This window comes from Ailuropoda melanoleuca, chromosome 7 (genome assembly GCF_002007445.2).
Source record: "Ailuropoda melanoleuca isolate Jingjing chromosome 7, ASM200744v2, whole genome shotgun sequence".
Taxonomy (NCBI): domain Eukaryota; kingdom Metazoa; phylum Chordata; class Mammalia; order Carnivora; family Ursidae; genus Ailuropoda; species Ailuropoda melanoleuca.
In genome coordinates this window covers 66880687-66902020 of record NC_048224.1, presented here as the reverse complement: position 1 = coordinate 66902020, position 21334 = coordinate 66880687, and the positions used below count along the sequence as shown (strand labels likewise).

The following is a 21334-nucleotide window of genomic DNA, read 5'->3' as shown; positions in this document are numbered from 1 at the left end:
AGAAGTTTACTCCCCCAATTTTATGACATGGCAAAAGCTTATGATGAAAAGGACGTAGAAGGTATGCAAGTCATATAATTGTATATAAAGTATGTTATCAAATACATTAAAAAATAAGCATAGAAAAAAGATCTTTAAAACACATCAAATATTAACTATAGTTACAAAAAAAAATAAATCCTTTGTGGTCGTTGCAACAATCTTCATGGCTTCTCCACCAGGAGCACATTCCATCTCAAGCAACCACTTTCTTTGCTCACCCACGAGAGGCAGCTGCACATCAGTTCAAGTCTGATCATGAGATCGCTGCACTGAGGTCCCATCGTCTCGCCCCACTTCCAACTCCAGCTCTCTCGCTGTTTCCACCACCGCTGCAGTGACCGCCTCCACTGACACCCTGAGCCCCTCCAAGTCCTCTGTGAGGGTGGAAACCAATCTCTCCCAAACTCCTGTGAATGTGGATATTTTGACCTCTTCCCATGAATCATGAATATTCTTAATGGCATCTAGAATGGTGAATCCTTTCCAGAAGGTTTTCAATTGACTTTGCCCAGATCCATCAGAGGAATCACTCTCCATGGCAGCAAGAGCCTTTCAAAATGTGTTTCTTTCATAATAAGGCTTAAGAGTTGAAATTATTCCCTGATCTGTGAGTTGCCCTATCAATATTGTGTCAGCAGGCATGAAAACAACATTCATCTCATTGTACATCTCCATTGGAGCTCTCGGGTGACCAGGTGCATTGTCAGTGAGCAGTAATATTTTGATAGGAATCTTTTTTCCTGAGCACTAGGTCTCAACTGTGGGCTTAAAATATTCAGTAAACCACGTTGTAAACGGATGCGCTATAAACAGAAATTTTGTCGGACAGTCTTTCTTGTTCCATTGATAAAGCATGGGCACATTGGATTGAGCTTCCTTCTGAAGGGCCCTAGGATTTTCAGAATGGTCAGTGAGCACTGGCTTCGACTGAAGTCACCAGCTGCATTAGCTCCTAACAAGAGTCAGCTTGTCCTTTGAAGCTTGGAAGCCAGGCACTGACTTCTCCTCTCCAGCTGTGAGTGCCCTCGGTGGCATCTTCTTCCAGTAGAAGGCTGTCTCGTCTACACTGAAAACCTGTTGTTGCGTGTAGCCCGTCGTTACTCTGGTAGCTGGACCTTCTGGGGAACTTGCTGCAGCTTCTCCACCAGCGCTTGCTGCCTCACCCTGAACCTCATGTTACGGAGCTGACTTCTCTCCTTACACCTCGTGGACCAACCTCTGCCAGCCTCAGACTTTCCTTCCGCCGCTTCCTCACCTCTCGCAGTGGTCACAGAATGACAGAGAGTTGGGGCCTTGCTCTGGGTTAGCCTCTGACTTGAGAGGCTGGTTGTGGCTGGTTTCATCTTCTGCCCAGACCACTCCAAACTACTCCATATCTGCAATAAGGCTGTTTCACTTTATCATTTGTGTGTTCGCTGGAGTTGCACTCTTAACTCCCTTCCTATGCATTCACAGCTTGGCTGTTTGGGGCAAAGGGCTACGTTTTGGCTGGGCTCAGCTTCTGGCATGCCTTCCTCACTGAGCTTAATCACTTCTAGGTTTTGGCTGAAAGGGAGAGATGTGCCAATCTTCCTTTCACGTGAGCACTTAGAGGCCATTGTAGGGTTATTCGTTGGCCTAATTTCAATACTGTGTCTCAGGGAACAGCGAGACACCCAAGCAGGGGGAGAGAGAACATCTGGTTGATGGAACAGTCAGAACACACACATTCATGGATTAAGTTCATGGTCTTCCATGGGTGTGGCTTGTGGCGCCCCCAAACAATTACAAGAATGACATCGAAGATCACTGATCGCAGATCCCCATGACAAATACAATCCTGATGAAAAAGTGTGAAATACTGTGAGAAGTACGAAAATGTGACACAGGAGCAAAGTAAGCAAATGCTGTTGGACAATGGTACCCACAGACGTGCTCTAGGCGGGGTTGCCACAGACCTTCAGTTTGTAAAAGATGTAATACCTGTGAAGCAAAGGCAAGGCGTGCTTGTATGCAATCAGCCTTAAAGAACTGGCCCCAGTGTCCACCAAGGCAGTCGTATGAGTGAAGTGAATGGATGAGCATTCCTATTGTTCCAAGTGCTCACCACATTTGGTATTGTCAGTAATTTCTATTTAAGTGGCTCATTGTGGTAGTGACGTTGTGCCTGTGGGGTCTACTCTGACAAACATTATCATCATCACAAACTACTTATGACAGAAGCCACAGGACTGGGGGCCTTTCCCTACTGACTGGCAGGGCAGCTGTGACACAGTTAAAAGCTCCAGAAAGAAAATTCTGAAGCCAACACAGACTCCCCTCACCGCACCCCACCCCACCCCACCCAAAGGAGGGCACGTTATTTCAGGGCATGTAGAATGGGGTGATTTTTTAAAAACTTGTGGCAACATTTAAACTCTTACTTATTCCCCACCCAGTGAGGAGATAACATCTCGCAATTTTCCCAAAGAGGCTGCTTGGCAAAGAGAGGAAGGTGAGGCTTGACATCCCTTGGATTATCAATGTAACCTTTTCCAGGTAGTGGTCATTATGATTTCCCATTTCGTCCTTTAGCACCCCGTTTTAGAGACCACTGATTTCCTGAGATGGTTTTTTTTGGATGAGAAGACAATTTTTACCACTCTGCACGGGGCCTGGAACACGAAATTAAGGCAAGGAAATCGGCTATTGCTGCTTCAAATGTGCACTCATGTCCAAGGTGAGAAGAGGTCAGGTTTAACACTGGTTGTGTATAATTTTAAACATATGCAGTCTGTACTCTCTTCTACCCTCAAGAACCAAAGAAGCGACATTCACTGAAGATACTTGTAGCCTCTGTCTTCTGTGTCTTGGGGCAGTTGTCTTGCAAGGGGGATGGGGAGGGCTTCAGGGACACCATGGTACCAGCCGTGACTCTCCTCCTGTAGAGGTGGGCCTGCTGGCTTCCAGAAATTATGCTGTGGGTCTGAGGGTCTGTGGCATAGTGTTAATTTCACGTGTTTATAGATAATTTCAACAATCACTATTTCTTTCTTTTTTTTTAAAAAAAGATTTTGTTTATTTATTCGACAGAGATAGAGACAGCCAGCAAGAGAGGGAACACAGCAGGGAGAGTGGGAGAGGAAGAAGCAGGCTCCTAGCGGAGGAGCCTGATGTGGGGCTCCATCCCAGAACGCGGGGATCATGCCTGAGCCGAAGGCAGACGCTTAACGACTGCTCCACCCAGGCGCCCCCAACAATCACTATTTCTAGATTGCAATTCTCATGTGGTTGTGCAGAAAGCCAAAAGAGTCACTGTGTTGTCACAGAAAGTTATCCATTTTCCTGAGAGAAAAATCAGATGCCTCACAGTTGCAACAACTATGGTAATTTAGAATATTAGGTTCAACTTTAAAGCTCAGTATTTAGGACAGATAGGAATAAAGACAGTCCATCTCACCTCTTCACCATCTGAGGAATGAGCCGCTAGAAGAGAGATGAGTATCCCTCATGATGATTATGACTAGCTGGCCCCTGAATCTAGAAGGTTCAGAGACACAGGGACAGGCTCCAAGTATGGTTAAAGCTGCCCTCTTGCCCAACAGAGCCCAGGCTCTGGAACAGGGAAGTGTTGCTTTCACTTCAATCATTCCTTGTCCAGCCTGTGGGACCCCTGCTCTTCCTGTGGTAGGATAAGGAGGTGTTTCACTCACTCTGCCTCCCGCAGAGGTGGATGAAAGCTAGGTCTCGAATCAAGAGCTTGGCAGAGGCACTGCTGAGGAAGGGCATCTGAAGGACCAGAGAGACTGAGCAGCAGGTGTTTCTTGAAAAGCGGAGGGGCTCTGAGGGCTTCTGGGGGCGGCTGGATCGCGCAGTGTTTAAGAGCACTGTCTGCCAGCTTGAGCTGCCGTAAGAGCAGGCCACGACTGTGGGTGCAGACCACAGACATTTATCCTCGTAGTTCTGGAGGCCGGACATCCAGGCTCAGGGTGCCAGTGTGGCTGGTTTCTTGTGAAAGCTCTCTTCCTGGCTCGTAGAAGGCTGCCTTGTCGCTGTGCTCACATGACGTGTGTGTGTGTGTGTGTGTGTTTGTGTGTGTTATATGCATGCACACGTGCAAGGAGGGGGAGGGAGAGAGAGGAGGCAAGCTCTTTGACGTCTCCTCTTACAAGGGCACTGCTCCCATCACGAGGGCCCCCACCCCCACCACAGGACCTCATCTAAACCTAATCACCTCTCAAAGTCCCCGTCTCCAAATGTCATTACATTCAGCGTCGGGGTTTCAATATATGAATTTTGGGGGAACACTAACATTCGGTCTATAACAAGCACAGACAGCCTGCCCAGACGCCAATCCCAGCTCTGCCACTTATTAACTACATGCCTCGGTTTCTTCCTCTGTAAAATGGTAAAAATATAATACCTCATTAGGGATACCATGAGGCCTAAATGAGTTAATAAATGTAAAGCACTATAAAGAAATGCCCAGCATGGGGTAAGTCCTATATACGTTCCTATTACTACCTANCACGTTCCTATTACTACCTAATTTTTTTATGCTATTGATATAAGCCCAAATCTTATTTGGATCCTGAAAGTGGACCATAGTGATGAGGAGTGATTCCGGAGTGAGCTTTGAGGGAGATCTGGGTGACGAGATTCTGCTCCAGCTGTCAGCAGGTTTACATCCCCCCCACCCCTGCTCTCAGGTGGGTGGACAGGTGGCACTGGCTGATGCAGAATTCCTCAATTCAGTTGCAAATAGGCTGCTTATTGGTGACTGGCAGCAAGTGTTCACAGCGAAAATAGCTAAATAGTGAAATAGCCAATCTGTTCTTTCTGCACAGCTATAAGTACCGTTCACTTGGGCTTACTGCCGATAGGGTGTCTTCTATTTTTAACTGATCAAGGTGAACTTCCTCTCATTACACCAGGCCAAGCACTGCTCTTATCTCTACAGAATACCACTGAGAGCACGGACTCAGCTGTCTCTCGACAATGATGAAAGATGTCCACTGATAACTTTGTGCCTGAGCAGAAAAAAGAACAGCTGCTAATTGTTCATGAAAAATGTTCTCCATGTGGGTGCATGTCAGAAGGCTAACTATGGGGCCTGCCTGAGTCCTGGCTCAGGAGGCTGGGGAAAGTTCTCAACCCCGACTGTATCCAAGAGCCTAAGCTGCTCCCATGGGGCTGAGGAGTGAGTGAGGTCTCGCTAGTCCTACAGAACTAAACTGCTTTAGAATAAGCAGCCCACAGCCATCGCTATCCTTCATATGGATGGAAAGGAATTCAGAGCTGGAAGATCCTGGAGATCCTGTTGGCCTTTAGGTTTTTCTGTAGGCTCCTTGGTGGCAGGAACAACAAACTAAAAATATAAAATCATTGTTTCAGGTGATGATAAAAACTTCTACCCCAGGAGAGGGTCTCACAGGTACATAGGGCCGATAACCACTCACGTAGCCTGCCAGGAGTGACCCTAGGAAGGACTGTCTCCCCAGCTTTTGTACCTGAAATTAAAGGAGACGTAGACAATGGGAACTGCATCATTAATAGAATGTATACACTCTCACACACATATAAAAGTCCTCATTTAATCACTCCTTTGTGCCTTTAAATAGAATACCTTTAAAAATGCTAATGTGACCTGGAAGATTTGTGCAGCCTAAATTAGAGTAACAACCACAGGATAAACAAGACACATCATCCTAGACCTTCAATCTCACCTAAAGATTTGAAAAACGGATCATTTCATGTTAAAACCAAGAAAAAAGGATAAGGGGAAAATGGCAGAGTAGGACGGCCCTAGGTTTGTCTCAGCCCACAAACACAACTAGATAACTATGAAATCATCCTAAATACCCCAGAAATTGACCTGAAGACTGGCAGGACAAACTCAACCCCTAAAGGTAAAGAAGAGGCTGCATCTAAGAAGCTAGGACGTGCAGAGGCATGGCTTGGGAGAGAAGAGCTTGTGGCCACTGTGGTGGGGAGGGAGCCACGGCTGCAGAGAGGGCAAGAGACATATTAGCCCACAGGGGAGCAAGCTCACGGGAAACAAATTCCCACAGCAACTGGCCTGGAAAGCTAGAGGGCCGGAAACAATGCAATGCCACAAGATACATCCCCGGGCTTCCCTGGGGAATGCTTGTCTTCTCTTCCCTCCACTGTCAGGGGTGTTCCATGAACAAGTTTAAGGAAAGCAGTGAACAGTCACAAAAACATATCTGGGTTTGAAGATAATTTGTACATTAGATGGCCAATCAGCAGGCATAGGGCATTCCCAGGAGTTTTAAGCAGGAGCTCACTGGGGGTGGGAGCAGAGGTGGGTGCCGACAGGGAACGCCCTTGAATCACCAAGCTTTCACTACATCTCACTTTCGTTCAGGTCCAGGCTTCGAGTGGTTCTTGATCACTGCAGTGGATCGAGGTATCTCTGCTTCCTACCCTGTTGGGGTGGTCCTTGGGGTGCTTCTCAATCTATTTCCCAGAATGGAGATCCATGACCGGAAGGATTCTCAGAAGGAGAGCGACGTCTCCTTGGGGATACAGACACTGTGCCCCATTTCCTCACAAAGTCACAATGAACATTTACTGAGGTGGTGGAGTTCTAGAACCCAGTGTAGCAGCCTTGGGCTAACTCCTGACTGCTCCTGCAGGGACCTTCCTGGCCACTGAATATGGTACTGAGGAATGAGGGCTTTGGATTCAGAGGGAACTGGGATAGAACCATGCCTCTAAGCTTCAGACCATGACACTTACACNGCTACCAAACTCATTCTATGAGGCTAATATTACCTTGATCCCCAAACCAGGCAAAGACCCCCTCAAAAAGGAGAATTACAGACCGATTTCTCTAATGAATATGGATGCCAAAATCCTCAACAAGATCCTTGCTAATAGAATCCAACAGTACATTAAAAGGATTATCCATCATGACCAAGTGGGATTCATACCTGGGATGCAAGCATGGTTCAACACTCGCAAATCAATCAATGTGATACATCATATCAACAAGAAAAGACTCAAGAACCATATGATCCTCTCAATTGATGCAGAAAAAGCATTTGACAAAATACAGCATCCTTTCCTGATTAAAACCCTTCAGAGTGTAGGAATAGAGGGTACATTTCTCAATCTCATAAAAGCCATCTATGAAAAGCCTACTGCAAGCATTATTCTCAATGGGGAAAAGCTGGAAGCCTTTCCCTTAAGATCAGGAACACGACAAGGATGCCCACTCTCGCCACTATTATTCAACATAGTACTAGAAGTCCTTGCAACAGCAATCAGAAGACAAAAAGGGATCAAAGGTATCCAAATCGGCAAAGAAGAAGTCAAACTGTCTCTCTTTGCAGATGACATGATACTCTATATGGAAAACCCAAAGGAATCCACTCCCAAACTATTAGAAGTTATAGAACAATTCAGTAAGGTGGCAGGATACAAAATCAATGCCCAGAAATCAGTTGCATTTCTATACACGAATAACGAGACTGAAGAAAGAGAAATTAGGGAATCCATCCCATTTACAATAACACCAAAAACCATGCGTTACCTTGGAATTAACTTAACCAGAGACGTAAAGGACCTATATGCTAGAAACTATAGATCACTTTTGAAAGATATTGAGGAAGACATAAAAAGATGGAAAAATATTCCATGCTCATGGATTGGAAGAATTAACATAGTTAAAATGTCCATACTACCCAGAGCAATCTACACTTTCAATGCTATCCCGATCAAAATACCGAGGACATTTTTCAAAGAACTGGAACAAATAGTCCTTAAATTTGTATGGAACCAGAAAAGGCCCCGAATCTCCAAGGAACTGTTGAAAAGGAAAAACAAAGCTGGGGGCATCACAATGCCGGATTTCGAGCTGTACTACAAAGCTGTGATCACAAAGACAGCATGGTACTGGCACAAAAACAGACACATCGACCAATGGAACAGAATAGAGAACCCAGAAATGGACCCTCGGCTCTTTGGGCAACTAATCTTTGATAAAGCAGGAAAAAACATCCGGTGGAAAAAAGACAGTCTCTTCAATAAATGGTGCTGGGAAAATTGGACAGCTACATGCAAAAGAATGAAACTTGACCACTCTCTCACACCATACACAAAAATAAACTCCAAATGGATGAAAGACCTCAATGTGAGACAGGAATCCATCAAAATTCTAGAGGAGAACATAGGCAACAACTTCTATGACATCGGCCAGAGCAACCTTTTTCACGACACATCTCCAAAGGCAAGAGAAATAAAAGATAAAATGAACTTATGGGACTTTATCAGGATAAAGAGCTTCTGCACAGCCAAGGAAACAGTCAAAAAAACTAAGAGACAGCCCACGGAATGGGAGAATATATTTGCAAAGGACACCACAGATAAAGGACTGGTATCCAAGATCTACAAAGAACTTCTCAAACTCAATACACGAGAAACAAATAAACAAATCATAAAATGGGCAGAAGATATGAACAGACACTTTTCCAATGAAGACATACAAATGGCTAACAGACACATGAAAAAATGTTCAAAATCATTAGCCATCAGGGAAATTCAAATCAAAACCACACTGAGATACCACCTTACGCCAGTTAGAATGGCAAAGATAGACAAGGCAAGAAACAACAATTGTTGGAGAGGATGTGGAGAAAGGGGATCCCTCCTACATTGTTGGTGGGAATGCAAGTTGGTACAGCCACTCTGGAAAACAGTGTGGAGGTCCCTTAAAAAGTTAAAAATTGAACTACCCTATGACCCAGCCATTGCACTACTGGGTGTTTACCCCAAAGATACAGACGTAGTAAAGAGAAGGGCCATATGCACCCCAATGTTCATAGCTGCATTGTCCACAATAGCCAAATCATGGAAGGAGCCGAGATGCCCTTCAACAGATGACTGGATTAAGAAGCTGTGGTCCATATATACAATGGAATATTACTCAGCTATCAGAAAGAACGAATTCTCAACATTTGCTGCAACATGGACGGCACTGGAGGAGATAATGCTAAGTGAAATAAGTCAAGCAGAGAAAGACAATTATCATATGATTTCTCTCATCTATGGAACATAAGAACTAGGAGGATCGGTAGGGGAAGAAAGGGATAAAGAAAAGGGGGGTAATCAGAAGGGGGAATGAAACATGAGAGACTATGGACTATGAGAAACAAACTGAAGACTTCAGAGGGGAGGGGGTGGGGGAAGGGGATAGACTGGTGATGGGTAGTAAGGAGGGCACGTATTGCATGGTGCACTGGGTGTTATACGCAACTAATGAAGCATCAAACTTTACATTGGAATCTGGGGGTGTACTGTATGGTGACTAACATAATATAATAAAAAAAATCTAAAAATGCAAAGATTTAGGCACAAGGGCATTCACAGTATTATTATTTATAAGAGTCAGGATCAAGAACCAATCTACATTCCCTTTTGTTGGGCATTTGAAGAAAGAGTTATGCAACCCTTACAACTCTTAGAAGTTTACTCCCCCAATTTTATGACATGGCAAAAGCTTATGATGAAAAGGACGTAGAAGGTATGCAAGTCATATAATTGTATATAAAGTATGTTATCAAATACATTAAAAAATAAGCATAGAAAAAAGATCTTTAAAACACATCAAATATTAACTATAGTTACAAAAAAAAATAAATCCTTTGTGGTCGTTGCAACAATCTTCATGGCTTCTCCACCAGGAGCACATTCCATCTCAAGCAACCACTTTCTTTGCTCACCCACGAGAGGCAGCTGCACATCAGTTCAAGTCTGATCATGAGATCGCTGCACTGAGGTCCCATCGTCTCGCCCCACTTCCAACTCCAGCTCTCTCGCTGTTTCCACCACCGCTGCAGTGACCGCCTCCACTGACACCCTGAGCCCCTCCAAGTCCTCTGTGAGGGTGGAAACCAATCTCTCCCAAACTCCTGTGAATGTGGATATTTTGACCTCTTCCCATGAATCATGAATATTCTTAATGGCATCTAGAATGGTGAATCCTTTCCAGAAGGTTTTCAATTGACTTTGCCCAGATCCATCAGAGGAATCACTCTCCATGGCAGCAAGAGCCTTTCAAAATGTGTTTCTTTCATAATAAGGCTTAAGAGTTGAAATTATTCCCTGATCTGTGAGTTGCCCTATCAATATTGTGTCAGCAGGCATGAAAACAACATTCATCTCATTGTACATCTCCATTGGAGCTCTCGGGTGACCAGGTGCATTGTCAGTGAGCAGTAATATTTTGATAGGAATCTTTTTTCCTGAGCACTAGGTCTCAACTGTGGGCTTAAAATATTCAGTAAACCACGTTGTAAACGGATGCGCTATAAACAGAAATGTTGTCGGACAGTCTTTCTTGTTCCATTGATAAAGCATGGGCACATTGGATTGAGCTTCCTTCTGAAGGGCCCTAGGATTTTCAGAATGGTCAGTGAGCACTGGCTTCGACTGAAGTCACCAGCTGCATTAGCTCCTAACAAGAGTCAGCTTGTCCTTTGAAGCTTGGAAGCCAGGCACTGACTTCTCCTCTCCAGCTGTGAGTGCCCTCGGTGGCATCTTCTTCCAGTAGAAGGCTGTCTCGTCTACACTGAAAACCTGTTGTTGCGTGTAGCCCGTCGTTACTCTGGTAGCTGGACCTTCTGGGGAACTTGCTGCAGCTTCTCCACCAGCGCTTGCTGCCTCACCCTGAACCTCATGTTACGGAGCTGACTTCTCTCCTTACACCTCGTGGACCAACCTCTGCCAGCCTCAGACTTTCCTTCCGCCGCTTCCTCACCTCTCGCAGTGGTCACAGAATGACAGAGAGTTGGGGCCTTGCTCTGGGTTAGCCTCTGACTTGAGAGGCTGGTTGTGGCTGGTTTCATCTTCTGCCCAGACCACTCCAAACTACTCCATATCTGCAATAAGGCTGTTTCACTTTCTTATCATTTGTGTGTTCGCTGGAGTTGCACTCTTAACTCCCTTCCTATGCATTCACAGCTTGGCTGTTTGGGGCAAAGGGCTACGTTTTGGCTGGGCTCAGCTTCTGGCATGCCTTCCTCACTGAGCTTAATCACTTCTAGGTTTTGGCTGAAAGGGAGAGATGTGCCAATCTTCCTTTCACGTGAGCACTTAGAGGCCATTGTAGGGTTATTCGTTGGCCTAATTTCAATACTGTGTCTCAGGGAACAGCGAGACACCCAAGCAGGGGGAGAGAGAACATCTGGTTGATGGAACAGTCAGAACACACACATTCATGGATTAAGTTCATGGTCTTCCATGGGTGTGGCTTGTGGCGCCCCCAAACAATTACAAGAATGACATCGAAGATCACTGATCGCAGATCCCCATGACAAATACAATCCTGATGAAAAAGTGTGAAATACTGTGAGAAGTACGAAAATGTGACACAGGAGCAAAGTAAGCAAATGCTGTTGGACAATGGTACCCACAGACGTGCTCTAGGCGGGGTTGCCACAGACCTTCAGTTTGTAAAAGATGTAATACCTGTGAAGCAAAGGCAAGGCGTGCTTGTATGCGATCAGCCTTAAAGAACTGGCCCCAGTGTCCACCAAGGCAGTCGTATGAGTGAAGTGAATGGATGAGCATTCCTATTGTTCCAAGTGCTCACCACATTTGGTATTGTCAGTAATTTCTATTTAAGTGGCTCATTGTGGTAGTGACGTTGTGCCTGTGGGGTCTACTCTGACAAACATTATCATCATCACAAACTACTTATGACAGAAGCCACAGGACTGGGGGCCTTTCCCTACTGACTGGCAGGGCAGCTGTGACACAGTTAAAAGCTCCAGAAAGAAAATTCTGAAGCCAACACAGACTCCCCTCACCGCACCCCACCCCACCCCACCCAAAGGAGGGCACGTTATTTCAGGGCATGTAGAATGGGGTGATTTTTTAAAAACTTGTGGCAACATTTAAACTCTTACTTATTCCCCACCCAGTGAGGAGATAACATCTCGCAATTTTCCCAAAGAGGCTGCTTGGCAAAGAGAGGAAGGTGAGGCTTGACATCCCTTGGATTATCAATGTAACGTTTTCCAGGTAGTGGTCATTATGATTTCCCATTTCGTCCTTTAGCACCCCGTTTTAGAGACCACTGATTTCCTGAGATGGTTTTTTTTGGATGAGAAGACAATTTTTACCACTCTGCACGGGGCCTGGAACACGAAATTAAGGCAAGGAAATCGGCTATTGCTGCTTCAAATGTGCACTCATGTCCAAGGTGAGAAGAGGTCAGGTTTAACACTGGTTGTGTATAATTTTAAACATATGCAGTCTGTACTCTCTTCTACCCTCAAGAACCAAAGAAGCGACATTCACTGAAGATACTTGTAGCCTCTGTCTTCTGTGTCTTGGGGCAGTTGTCTTGCAAGGGGGATGGGGAGGGCTTCAGGGACACCATGGTACCAGCCGTGACTCTCCTCCTGTAGAGGTGGGCCTGCTGGCTTCCAGAAATTATGCTGTGGGTCTGAGGGTCTGTGGCATAGTGTTAATTTCACGTGTTTATAGATAATTTCAACAATCACTATTTCTTTCTTTTTTTTTAAAAAAAGATTTTGTTTATTTATTCGACAGAGATAGAGACAGCCAGCAAGAGAGGGAACACAGCAGGGAGAGTGGGAGAGGAAGAAGCAGGCTCCTAGCGGAGGAGCCTGATGTGGGGCTCCATCCCAGAACGCGGGGATCATGCCTGAGCCGAAGGCAGACGCTTAACGACTGCTCCACCCAGGCGCCCCCAACAATCACTATTTCTAGATTGCAATTCTCATGTGGTTGTGCAGAAAGCCAAAAGAGTCACTGTGTTGTCACAGAAAGTTATCCATTTTCCTGAGAGAAAAATCAGATGCCTCACAGTTGCAACAACTATGGTAATTTAGAATATTAGGTTCAACTTTAAAGCTCAGTATTTAGGACAGATAGGAATAAAGACAGTCCATCTCACCTCTTCACCATCTGAGGAATGAGCCGCTAGAAGAGAGATGAGTATCCCTCATGATGATTATGACTAGCTGGCCCCTGAATCTAGAAGGTTCAGAGACACAGGGACAGGCTCCAAGTATGGTTAAAGCTGCCCTCTTGCCCAACAGAGCCCAGGCTCTGGAACAGGGAAGTGTTGCTTTCACTTCAATCATTCCTTGTCCAGCCTGTGGGACCCCTGCTCTTCCTGTGGTAGGATAAGGAGGTGTTTCACTCACTCTGCCTCCCGCAGAGGTGGATGAAAGCTAGGTCTCGAATCAAGAGCTTGGCAGAGGCACTGCTGAGGAAGGGCATCTGAAGGACCAGAGAGACTGAGCAGCAGGTGTTTCTTGAAAAGCGGAGGGGCTCTGAGGGCTTCTGGGGGCGGCTGGATCGCGCAGTGTTTAAGAGCACTGTCTGCCAGCTTGAGCTGCCGTAAGAGCAGGCCACGACTGTGGGTGCAGACCACAGACATTTATCCTCGTAGTTCTGGAGGCCGGACATCCAGGCTCAGGGTGCCAGTGTGGCTGGTTTCTTGTGAAAGCTCTCTTCCTGGCTCGTAGAAGGCTGCCTTGTCGCTGTGCTCACATGACGTGTGTGTGTGTGTGTGTGTGTTTGTGTGTGTTATATGCATGCACACGTGCAAGGAGGGGGAGGGAGAGAGAGGAGGCAAGCTCTTTGACGTCTCCTCTTACAAGGGCACTGCTCCCATCACGAGGGCCCCCACCCCCACCACAGGACCTCATCTAAACCTAATCACCTCTCAAAGTCCCCGTCTCCAAATGTCATTACATTCAGCGTCGGGGTTTCAATATATGAAATTTTGGGGGAACACTAACATTCGGTCTATAACAAGCACAGACAGCCTGCCCAGACGCCAATCCCAGCTCTGCCACTTATTAACTACATGCCTCGGTTTCTTCCTCTGTAAAATGGTAAAAATATAATACCTCATTAGGGATACCATGAGGCCTAAATGAGTTAATAAATGTAAAGCACTATAAAGAAATGCCCAGCATGGGGTAAGTCCTATACACGTTCCTATTACTACCTAATTTTTTTATGCTATTGATATAAGCCCAAATCTTATTTGGATCCTGAAAGTGGACCATAGTGATGAGGAGTGATTCCGGAGTGAGCTTTGAGGGAGATCTGGGTGACGAGATTCTGCTCCAGCTGTCAGCAGGTTTACATCCCCCCCACCCCTGCTCTCAGGTGGGTGGACAGGTGGCACTGGCTGATGCAGAATTCCTCAATTCAATTGCAAATAGGCTGCTTATTGGTGACTGGCAGCAAGTGTTCACAGCGAAAATAGCTAAATAGTGAAATAGCCAATCTGTTCTTTCTGCACAGCTATAAGTACCGTTCACTTGGGCTTACTGCCGATAGGGTGTCTTCTATTTTTAACTGATCAAGGTGAACTTCCTCTCATTACACCAGGCCAAGCACTGCTCTTATCTCTACAGAATGCCACTGAGAGCACGGACTCAGCTGTCTCTCGACAATGATGAAAGATGTCCACTGATAACTTTGTGCCTGAGCAGAAAAAAGAACAGCTGCTAATTGTTCATGAAAAATGTTCTCCATGTGGGTGCATGTCAGAAGGCTAACTATGGGGCCTGCCTGAGTCCTGGCTCAGGAGGCTGGGGAAAGTTCTCAACCCCGACTGTATCCAAGAGCCTAAGCTGCTCCCATGGGGCTGAGGAGTGAGTGAGGTCTCGCTAGTCCTACAGAACTAAACTGCTTTAGAATAAGCAGCCCACAGCCATCGCTATCCTTCACATGGATGGAAAGGAATTCAGAGCTGGAAGATCCTGGAGATCCTGTTGGCCTTTAGGTTTTTCTGTAGGCTCCTTGGTGGCAGGAACAACAAACTAAAAATATAAAATCATTGTTTCAGGTGACGATAAAAACTTCTACCCCAGGAGAGGGTCTCACAGGTACATAGGGCCGATAACCACTCACGTAGCCTGCCAGGAGTGACCCTAGGAAGGACTGTCTCCCCAGCTTTTGTACCTGAAATTAAAGGAGACGTAGACAATGGGAACTGCATCATTAATAGAATGTATACACTCTCACACACATATAAAAGTCCTCATTTAATCACTCCTTTGTGCCTTTAAATAGAATACCTTTAAAAATGCTAATGTGACCTGGAAGATTTGTGCAGCCTAAATTAGAGTAACAACCACAGGAGAAACAAGACACATCATCCTAGACCTTCAATCTCACCTAAAGATTTGAAAAACGGATCATTTCATGTTAAAACCAAGAAAAAAGGATAAGGGGAAAATGGCAGAGTAGGACGGCCCTAGGTTTGTCTCAGCCCACAAACACAACTAGATAACTATGAAATCATCCTAAATACCCCAGAAATTGACCTGAAGACTGGCAGGACAAACTCAACCCCTAAAGGTAAAGAAGAGGCTGCATCTAAGAAGCTAGGACGTGCAGAGGCATGGCTTGGGAGAGAAGAGCTTGTGGCCACTGTGGTGGGGAGGGAGCCACGGCTGCAGAGAGGGCAAGAGACATATTAGCCCACAGGGGAGCAAGCTCACGGGAAACAAATTCCCACAGCAACTGGCCTGGAAAGATAGAGGGCCGGAAACAATGCAATGCCACAAGATACATCCCCGGGCTTCCCTGGGGAATGCTTGTCTTCTCTTCCCTCCACTGTCAGGGGTGTTCCATGAACAAGTTTAAGGAAAGCAGTGAACAGTCACAAAAACATATCTGGGTTTGAAGATAATTTGTACATTAGATGGCCAATCAGCAGGCATAGGGCATTCCCAGGAGTTTTAAGCAGGAGCTCACTGGGGGTGGGAGCAGAGGTGGGTGCCGACAGGGAACGCCCTTGAATCACCAAGCTTTCACTACATCTCACTTTCGTTCAGGTCCAGGCTTCGAGTGGTTCTTGATCACTGCAGTGGATCGAGGTATCCCTGCTTCCTACCCTGTTGGGGTGGTCCTTGGGGTGCTTCTCAATCTATTTCCCAGAATGGAGATCCATGACTGGAAGGATTCTCAGAAGGAGAGCGACGTCTCCTTGGGGATACAGACACTGTGCCCCATTTCCTCACAAAGTCACAATGAACATTTACTGAGGTGGTGGAGTTCTAGAACCCAGTGTAGCAGCCTTGGGCTAACTCCTGACTGCTCCTGCAGGGACCTTCCTGGCCACTGAATATGGTACTGAGGAATGAGGGCTTTGGATTCAGAGGGAACTGGGATAGAACCATGCCTCTAAGCTTCAGACCATGACACTTACACAGGGTTAATTAATCTCTCCGTGCCTCAGTTTCCTCCATTGTAGAGCCAAGAAGGCAGCAGCACCTCCCTCCCAGGGCTGTTGTGCCCATAACCCAGTTAGCTGTGTTCATCCACATTTCCTTTCACCTAAATCCCCAAGAAGCCCTGGGCTCACCCTTCAAAACTAAGTATGGCCTTCTTCCTTCCACTCTGCCTTGTTTTCCCCACCCCCGAACATGTGCACAGTGTCTCGTGCTGATCCTGAAGCAGCTCTGGCTGTAAAAATGACCCCAGGTGGAGCAAATGAGCTCAGTGGCTGGTGCGTGGCACCCGGCCGTCAGAGCCCCCGCCAGCTGGCCGCGGTCCACCTCTCAGCTGGCCTCACGGCACAACAATCTGGGGACCCCTCGATGAGACATTTTCTCCAATGTTTTCTTTAACTCTGACAACTGCAACTGAAATTTAGCAGCAGCGTGCAGCCCCCCAGGGACGCCTTCTGCACATTTCTCTCGTGCGCGCTCACTCTCGCTGTTATTTTTTACTGCTCATCCATACCGAAGTTCAGATTTCCTTTTTTTTTAATAGAAAAAAAAGTGCTTGTGGGGGGAAAAGACTTGATTTAATCAAGTTTTCATGGTAAGCAGATGAGTATTGCAAAATACCCATCCCAAGTACCAAATTAAGAAATTAAAATAATGCTTTCTACTCTTCAAATGGATTTCCTTCTTTCACGGAAATGCCAGCTTCGTAGCAATGCCCAACCTGCCTTCCTCCTTCAGCAGTGTTTGAGCACTCACTCCCTGTCAACGTCTCCCTTACTCACGAGAGAGGCAAAGATGAAGGCAGCACGCTCCTCCCCTAAGGCTACGTCCACAGGCCTCTGCGCACATCTACAAAATGCAGCGTGCTGGGTTAAACCCCATATTCATCGCTATGCATTTGCTGTTCACTGCCCTTATGGGCTCGAAGCACAGCCTGTGATACCTCCAAACTCCCAGCAAGGGTATCCCAAACAATATAAATGTATATTATTACTCTAAAACCAACCCTCACTTCTGCCCAACCCTTCCCTAGCATTTTCTATCTTCCTTAAAGACACCATTGGCCTCAGGCACAAGGTGGGAGGTGGGTCTTTATTTGAGCTTCTACTCTCTTCCGCGGAACATCTCTTCCTGGCTACTCCCACGTGTATTATTTCTAAGCCCCACAAAAACACCCGCAAGAGAGAAACTAATTGTTCCCATTTTACAGATGATGCAACTAAGACTCAGTGGTTAAGAGACCAGTTCCTGGTCACATGGTAAGGGTCTAAGTTGGAATTTGAACCCGTGTCTCTCAGACTCTAGAGCCAGGACCTGCCTGTCCCGTGGTCTGAGAGTCATATTCGTAACAGACAATGGCTGTGCTGTCTACTCAAAATTGACTAGTATTTTATTATGATTTGTTCACATTTTAGTAACTTTCCTTTTAATAAATTGCAAGTCTTTATGTTTGTATAATCCAGCTTCCATTTTCAGCTCAGAAATCCTAGTCTGATTTTACATAAATTAATTGTTTCATTGCATTTCTGACCCTTACCTTTTTCTATTCTGCTTGAAATGTAACATTTTAAAATGATAAATTTAAATAAGGTAGATAATTGAATTATTTCATGGCAGTGTTGTCATTTCCCCGGCACAAGGCTGTTGTGCTAAGCAAGCAGTCACGTGTCTTCACTCAATAAAGCAAAAGCTGCCATGTCTCGGTGCTCAGTAACAAGCAACATGGGGCACGTCTGCTAATGGATGGCCCCCAATCTACATAGGCTGCAGGAGCCAGGCTGGCTCAGTCAGTGGAGTGTATGACTCTTGATCTCAGGGTTGTGGGATCGAGCCCCACATTGGGTGTAGAGATTACTTAAAACAAACAAATAATAACTAGGCTGAAGGATCTGTTGAGATTTCATGGTTCCTCACTATTTCTCAGTAGGACAAATCTTATAATGTTGATACCTATGAAGTGAAAATTAGATCTTGGCCTTCAAAGCATCCCAGAGAGCATCGAAAGATTAGACAATAATCATTTTTATAAAACAGAAGTATTATGAGAGAAGAGAGGAGGTCTCCAGCCGACTGCCCAGCAGTTCTCCAGAGATCTCTGGCTTAACTATACTGGCGTTCTTATTACTCTGGGGTTCTCCAGAGAGACAGTCTCTGGTGCAGGGACCATGGAGCATCTCAGATGCTCTCTAGGTTCAAACCCATTTGCCTAGAGGCACATGCTCATGTTCCTCTAAGTGTGGCTAGCAGGGTATCCCCAGCTCCTCTCTGCTCAACCTGCCCCTGAGATGGAACACGAGAGAGGCTGGACATGCAGAATCCTGCATGACAGGACTAGAGACCTGCATGACGGTCGGGTAGCCTGCACATCAGCAGGGGGAGGAGGGCTCACTAGGACAGGTGGCTTCCCACCACAGGCACAAGTTGCTCCCAAGGTGACAAGCAAACCCTTAAAACTTGTAGAAGAAAATGTGGAAGAATATCCTTATGACCTTGACTAGCTTTTAGAAAATTTAATACAAAACAGCAGAAACTGTGAAGGAAAGAGATGAGTTCGACTACATTACCATGGAAAACGTTGCATTAAAGGACACAAGTTTCAAGAAAAGTCACAGATTGAGAGAGTCCCAATGCACATTCCATTCCTGGCTATATACTCCAGGGAAACTCATATATGTTCACAGATACGGACAGGAAATTTTGCTGTAGTATTTTCAGTAATGGCAAAGAAAAAAAAATAACTTAAATGTTTATCAATAGGAGAATAAATAAATTTTGGCATATTTATGTAACTGTAAATAGCATTAAAATGAATGAACTACAATTATATCACTATGAATAAACATCAAAAGCAGTTTTGAAAGAAACCCCAAAACAACACAGTGTTGAAGAGAAAGGTATATATGATACAATCTATGTAAAGTTTCAAAACCCTGCACAACTCAACACTGCACATAGTTTATATTTTCTATAGGTTTATACATACATAATACATGCATGGAAATAGTCAATATTAAAGTCACTAGAGTATTTCTATCTCAAGGTGAACGAGATTGGGAGGGCCGCCAGGAGCACTCAACAATATGGTTAACATTTTCAAAAAGAGATGAAGAAAGTGACATGTTAATATTTAAGTAGGCTGGGTATTTGATTCCACGGTTTGTCCTTACACGGGAAGTTGTCACGATGTTGAGAAATTCCATTTTGAGGCCACGGTGGCAGCAGCATATGGTGTGGCTGAGTGTGGACCGGTACAAAGTGCAAGATTTAAAGGCGGGTGAGGGGGGTTGTCCAGGTATGAATTCACAAAGCTCATTTCCGTGTGTGATGCTGCTAGGCCCACATGGGGAACAAGGGGGGCAGGCCTGTCCTCCCGCAGCTTTTGTTTGGCAGAGGAGGACAAGATAGACATGTCTAAGGCAAAGTCGAGTAGTCTGTAGGAGGCATGCCTGTGTGGGGTTCACTGGGATTCTATGCAGTTACAAGTAATGAGAAGCCCTCCAGCCAGAAGAAGAGCTGGAACAAAGACCCAAGCTGGGAGTGTGATGGGAGCACATTCTGCAAGAGAAAAATGTGCTTGGGTTTGGGCCATGTGTAGGGAGGCAGGCCTGAATGTTGGCCTGAGGGGTTTAGATTTTCCAGAGACAAGAGAAAGCCACAGCAGGCGTTTGGAACAGGGAACATTAATCAAGGCACTAGTTTGTAGGAGCTATCGAAGTGAGGGCAGAACCTGGAAGGCCAAAACCGGGCCTCTGAAGTAGCCCAGGAGACAAAGGACAGCCTCCAGGAGGAGGAGGAACAACAGAGGAGCTGGAAGTTTCTGGAGCATGGGGAAGCAGCAGGAGCCAGCAAGGAAGGGAAAGGTGGGGCCAGAGGTTCTGAGGCTGACTGGCTCTCACTGGCTTTGGAGGGAGGCTGAGGAAATGAGGCCGTGCAGCTTATAGTAAGATTAACACATGGACACTGATGAGCACGGCCATGACAATGAGGGGAGAGCGTGCCGTGTGCCTGGCAATGGCCTCAGCCCTCTGCACATAGTGGCGCATTCCATCCTCCTGCAACCCTGCGAGGGAGGCACTCATGTCATTCCTGTCTTACGGGTGAGGTAACTCAGGCGAGAAAGGTCACAGGACCCAGCCAGGGTCATGCAGCTGGCACATGGAGAGCCAGGGCTTGAACCCAGCCTTCTGACCCCAGAGCCCAGGCTCTGTTGCACGAGAGATGGGCGGGTCTTACGTATTGAAGTATCCCTTGTACCCCTGTGATGGGCAAACCCCGAGATTTCTGGGAGCAAGAAGACTGAACAAACTGATAGGAAATGATCTCAATCTCTGTAAGCAGAAGGTGGAGTCATACATACAGGACAAAGCCATCTGTGGCTACAGAGGCACAAGAAACCTTAGAAAATGCTACTTGGAGAATGGGAATTCAGATAAACAGATCTTACAATACCAATGAGAGTCAACTAATAGCATAAACAGAAGAATCTGATGCGGATACAAACCATCTGACTTTCTCTAAAACCGTGGAAAAACCTAAGAGCACAGAGCTGAGCAAACAGATGGTGGCGAGGGACAGGTAGACCTATCAGAACAAATGAGGGCACAGAACTTAAGGACAGGAACGTACAATCACTTAAATAATTGATTTTGGAGCCCAGCTGGGAAAAGGAAAGACGAAAGCTGAGAGAATGGGTAAGAGAACATTCGTAAGGGTAAGAGAACATTCATTTACTGGACATCAACTACAAGGATGAGAGACTGATAATGACGGTGAAGGTGGACAGCAGGGTCAGTGGGAACGAGGGCCCAGAGGCGGTAGAAGAACAAAGGATCGCTGTGAGCCCAGGGGAATCAGATGCTAAGATCTCACGGAAGACACAGATTTCAGTGACCGAGTCAGGGAGCTGTAGCAAGGCCAAGGAAAGGAAAGGTGGCCACAGAGAGCCTCCCAGGCACTGAGGAGGTCAAAGGATTATGAAGACCTGAAAAAAATAGGAGAATCATCTGTGTAAGTAGAAAACTTCCCAATGATGGAGCCAAAGTCAGAAGTGAAAAACCAGGGTGTGGCTATGACGAAGGTAG

General features: G+C 45.9%; 1 protein-coding gene across 1 annotated transcript in view; it reads right to left on the bottom strand.

The window, feature by feature from the left end:
- Positions 1–21334, bottom strand: part of ATP8A2 (ATPase phospholipid transporting 8A2) — a 498496-nt gene that overhangs the window by 65575 nt on the left and 411587 nt on the right. The window lies entirely within an intron of this gene.